The sequence below is a fragment of the Rhinolophus sinicus genome, chromosome 1 (assembly GCF_057876585.1).
Source record: "Rhinolophus sinicus isolate RSI-liver-muscle chromosome 1, RSI-T2T, whole genome shotgun sequence".
In the NCBI taxonomy this organism is placed as follows: domain Eukaryota; kingdom Metazoa; phylum Chordata; class Mammalia; order Chiroptera; family Rhinolophidae; genus Rhinolophus; species Rhinolophus sinicus.
Genome location: NC_142501.1, coordinates 32,287,209 through 32,293,208, shown reverse-complemented (window position 1 = coordinate 32,293,208; position 6,000 = coordinate 32,287,209).

The window sequence follows — 6,000 nt, the reverse complement described above, 5'->3', positions numbered from 1 at the left end:
ATTTTAGAATATCTCAAACATAAATAAAAGTGAAGAGAACAGTATGAGAATTCTCCATGTACCTATCACTTAGCTTTGACAGTTCACAACTCATGAAAGCACCAATCTTGCTTCCTTTAGATTAACACCTGCTTGTCTCTCTATCCCATCCCTGCATTTTGCAGCTATCTCAAACATTACATCATTTGTACACATTTCAGAAATGTGCCTACAAGATACTCTTTTTTGCATATTCAGTAACATTATCACACCTGAAAATATTAAAACAATTCTTAAATATCAAATATTCCATCATGTTCACGTTTTCCCAATTTCTTACTGTTTTTCACTTCGTTTTTACTTTGTTTTCTGAATTAGAATCCAGATAATACCACATATTGATAGCTGAGGAATCTCTCAAATTTCTTTTAATCTATAGTTTCTCTCTCTGTGTACTGTCTCTCTTTTTCTTTTTGTCTTTCACTCTCTCTCTTCAAGTTTTTGTTGAAGAAATGGGTTGTTAGTCCTATGAAGCTTTCTTCAGTCTGAATTTTTCTGACTTCATCCTCATGGTGACATTCGTCCTTCGTATTTCCTATACAATTGTATTCAAAATTAGAGACTTGTGGAGATTCATGCTGGCTTTTTTATCTAGTCACCATCAGAGGTAGTGTTGTATACTACCCTCAGGAATAAAAATCCCTGTTTATCTTCTTTTTGTGACATTAGTAGCCATTGATAATTATTGCTTAGATCCATCAATTCTTTGGGTATTGAAAAGATAAATTATTACTTCGATTTTTAACTGATACTCTTCTACAAAGAGATATTTTCCCCTCGATGATTGGTTATGCTGAGGTACAGTTTGCATAGGAGAAGCAAGAGAAAAGCTTGGTTCTTAAATAAAAATAAAAAATAAAACAGTTTCCAAAAGAATAAGATCCCTAACATCCTTCAAAGAAAACTACGTATATGTGTGTGTGTGTGTGTGTGTGTGTGTGTGTGTGTGTATGGCCTTCTTCTATACCTATTATGTTTATAATAGGTATGTATATACATGTATGTATGTATATATTTGTATGTATATGTATTTTATGAACCCATGGATTTAAATGTTTTTGATGTCTTACAATTTATTGCAACTATTACACTTATTGAAACTCAAGTCCTCCTGTCTTTGACATGGGAGTCTATTTATTTTGGCCCCTGAGTCCTTTTGAGATGATACTAGCAGTCTTGAATAGCATCCTTATTTTCTGATATGAGAGGTTATATACCAGGTTCATCTTACATTTTATTCATCTGGCTGCTAGTTCTTTTTAGTGGACATAGATAGAAAATATGATTATCTTTGTTTTGTTTTAAATAAGACACATCCTAAGTTCAAACTAATACGACCAATTCAAATTCAGGACAAGGTTTTTATTTAACCTAACTGACTTCCTATCTGCACCTCTCCTGCCATGCCCCAAACACTAGTTTGCAATGACACCAATATATTCATTTATTACATCCCATACTACATACACAACAGTCGCAGAATAAATATCCACACTACCGCCAATTATATCATTACTGAAAAGGTGTTTTTTTTAAGTTCTTCTGTCCCCACTAGAGATGTACAATCAAACTGTTTGGCCTTAAAGTCACTTGGTAGAGCTCCTCTGTGGGACGTTGTGCCACCAACAGGATACATTTTGAGGTTTCTTTTTCTTTTTACTTTCAATGCTTAGGAATTTCTCTTTGGATTTTTTTTTGTTATGTAAAATATTTACATTTCCAAAGTTGCATCTGCAAAACAAGGTATTAAAAAATAGTTTCTATCCCTCTCTTTTCCACTCTATTCTTCCCTTCACTTTAGAGTTAACTATTTTTTAAAACTTTGTGGTTGGCTTTTTTACTGATTTTTAAAATATAAGCACAAATGCACACACATATATGTGTGCACACACACGTGTGTGTGTGTGTGTGTGTGTGTATGTGTGGTATGTAGTCTTATATTTTGAAGAATATTCCATACAGAGATTTGTAAAATTATTTTATACAGTTGCATAGTAATCCAGGATATGAATGCATTATTGTTTATTCAACCAGTCCCTGTTGGTGAATATTTAAATTGTTTGCAGTATTTTGCCATTAGAAACGGTACTTCAGTGAATAGTTTTGTTCAGAAGCACTTTCATATTTTTGACTGGTGTAATTTTGGGATAGATTCCTAAAAATGGGAATATATGTAAGTTTTCTAGTCCACGTTTTGAAATATATTTTTAAACTCAAACTCAGAATTCTAAACACAATGGTTATTGTTTTTGGTAAAGGGCTTGGGGTGATTTTTGAATTAGTGGATTTAAAATTTGTTTGTGGGGCAGAGCAATGGAAAGTCATGATTTTCCTAGTGGAACAATATACTATTTCTCCATAAAATAGTAATAAATTTAAATCCATCAAAGAAACTAGGAGCAATTTTAAAGGCAATAACCATAACTATAGTATATGCATGCAATATAAAATCACCACCATGAGCATAAATGTCCCAGGAAAAAACAAAGATGGTAAATTAGACCTCATCAGCTGTTTCTGAGCTTTTCATTCAGTTTCATTTGGCCATAGCTTATTCTGCTCTCTGTTCGTGTAAACTACTTGGCATTGGGTGTGAAGTGATTAAACATTAATGGTTTTAACTATGATTTCCTAGAAGTGAGTGATTTAACAGTGTTACACTGAAAGTGTCATGATTTCTATATATCCACTCCAAGCAAAAAGAGATGTTTCCAGCCAAAAGGGCTTTAAAACCTCAATATTCATCATTGTAACGTCAAGGGTACTGATCTCAGGGAGAAAATTCTGCTACCAGGAAGAGCACACATAGACTCAAAGCGTGCTGGTAAGTTGTATTTTCATAGAGGTTAATTAACAATATGTCAATCCTTTAATAACTGAGCCAGTACGTAAAAGACTACCAACTATTCCAGCATATACCATACCATATGGGACATCATAATTTGAAAATAAAATAATTTGGGTCTAACACAAGAGGATTGATGTTGAAATAAAGTTGTTTTCTTGGTCACTTTGATTAAATTCTGGCAACAGTTATTTAAAGAAAAAAAACTAGAGAAATTTCTCTACTCATTTATATCTTTTTTTATTCAGTTATATAGATCAAGGATTGACAAACTTTTCTGTAAAAGGCCAGATGGTAAATACTTAGACTTTGTGAGCAAAATCAAGTATGTCATGCAGGTACTTATATAATAACAGAGAAAACAAATCACCATATTTTTAACTGATGAAATTCAAAGGATAACAATAATAATGGAGCACAATTTTGTTTTTGTAACTTGGATCTACTAGTGAAAAGAATGGAATTTTATTCGAAGGATAAAATTTTGCTTACTTGGAGTTTCAGGTTAGTGTTCCCAATCACCAAATTTACTGCAAATGTTCATTAGTGAAAACCATCTTTAGCTTGTAGGCCAAACAAAAACAGGTGGCAGGTCATATTTGGCCCATGGGCCATAGTAGACTGACCCCTGGCACCGATGATTTCCACTATAGCATGGCTCCAGTTAATTCAACAAATCCTTTGCTTTCTTTACAAGCCCTAAATTAAAAAATCCCCACTAGAATGCAAACTCCACAAAGTAAGGATTTTGTTTTGTCTATTCATGGATGTATACCAAGCACCTGGAACAGTGCCTGGCGCACTAGGAGGCCCTCCATAAATATTTCTTTTGTGAAGTAATGAATAAAACATTTTCTGCTGTTTTATAACTAGATATTTGGACTGGCTAGAACCTAACTAACTCTTAGAGTCAAGATTCCAGGAGCCCAGAATGAAAAGGACCAAGGAAACTTATTTCACTTACTTCCGGGCATTCTAACTGTTTGTCCCACAAACCATCATGACTACTAGTGACTAGTTTACTCAAGTGAAAGCATGTTCAATGTCTGAAGAAAATTTAATAGAAGTAAATCTTAAAATGGGGATAATTCAATGCATTTATTGATTCATTTTTCCCTGACAATTAACAAACAACCATTTGGTTTGGGTGACATCACATTCAGGGTGATTCAGAGAAAATTAATTTAAAGATTATTATTCTAAAACATTAACCACAAAATGCTATTAAACTCACAAATTTAGCTTTGACCTCATTAATAGAGGCTACAAGCTTTCTACTATAATTATTCCCACATCTTGCTACTCGTATTTTATCACTGGAAAAAGAGGAGAGAGACAAACACTTGCCTCCAGAACAAATAAAATGTTTACAGTCAGAGCATTTTTTGAATGTTTTTCTAATTCAATCTATTTTAGATGTAAAGAAATGTAGAGAGCAAGAGTAGGTGATTTGCCTGTGTCTCATGTAAGTTAGTGGCAAAGCTGTCATTAAACTAATACTTGGTTCTCAGCTCCGACTATATTGCCATGAAAGATGAGTTATAAAGAAAAAATAAATTACATTCCATTAGTTATCAAGTTTATAGATTTAATATTTCAAACAAGGATTTAGCACAGCCCTTACTTTCACGATTTAAATAACCTATATAACGATGATATAAAATGATTTCAGCAAATACGAACAAAAAAATTTTATATTCAGGCCAGTAGTAGTGTCTGTTTTACATTCAATGCTCCAATAGTCAGAAATTGATTAATTTTGATGAAACACTTGGTTGGGAGTAGGGTGAAGATGATAATTTCAAAAGAACAGACTGGGCATAGTTTGGAAACCAACTTGATTATGGAGGCAATAAGGCAATCCAAATATTTGTTCCTTGCCCCATCTGTCTCCCTAAGGCAGCACACTGCAAATGAGAGGGAAAAGGCCAAGTTCACATACCCAGCACATTTTTTATTTAGTTATAACTATTGCTATCTTACTGAGTATATAACACGTTACCACTAACCTGATAAAATTATGACACATTAAAATGAATGTTGTGTTAATTGCATAATGTTGTAGAGTTTATAAGATGATTTACATGTGTCTGAATTAAACCTCGTAACATCATAAATTGTGCAGGTGCCGAGATTGATTGTATGAATAGCCTAAATTCTTCATCTCTCCATGCATTCATGCCCTATGCCATGTGACTTCGCAGTTCTTTTCATTAATGAGGTTGAGTCCATTTCCTAGCACTTTAATTGTGTAGTCACAGATATGAGTTTGTTTGGTTAATAGCATTTTAGTGGATGTGATACACGTAGAATCTTCAAAAAGGGCTTACACATTTCCATTTCTTCTTACTCTGCTATGGCCATGATAACACAGACAAGCTCTAGTCAGAGTCGGCAAGCTTTTTCTGTAAAAGACCAAATAGCAAATCTTTTTGGTCTGGGAGGAAATGTGGTCTCTATTATAATTGTTAAACTAATTAACTCTGTCATTGTGACACAAAAGTAACCACGTAAGATATTGAAATGAATGAGTACAACTGTATTCCAATAAAACATTTATAAAAACAGCCCATAGGCTGGATTTGGCTGATGAGCCACAGTTTTCTGAGCCCTGTGCTAGAGAATGAGACACATGAAATAGAGTTCAGTTGCTCCACTAATACTAGTTGAGGTCATTTGGAATCAGACAAATTCCAGCCAATGCCCAGACATGGAAGATAGTCAGACAATCAGCCAGCAGAACCACCTGGCCAACCTGTAGCTTACAGCAGACACGTAAGTGAACCCAGCCAACGTCAGAGTCATGGGTGATTGTTACACAGAATTATCATGCAAAAGATTATTAATATAATAGGTAAAGTAATAATTTTTCCATTTTAGAATTAAAGATAGGGCTTAAGGAGGTTACATACCTTGGTCATTATCTCAGGCAGCTGGAAAGTGTCAGAGCCCAAACTAAGAAACTCAGTGTTCTACTATACAGAACCGTTTCAATACTTCTCTTTATTTTAGGTGGTTTTGTTTATAATAGATATCAATATAATATATAACTAAGGCTAAAAGGTGAAGAATTTTAGGCAGCCACTTCTAACTCTCCACTAATCCCCCTCTTAGCT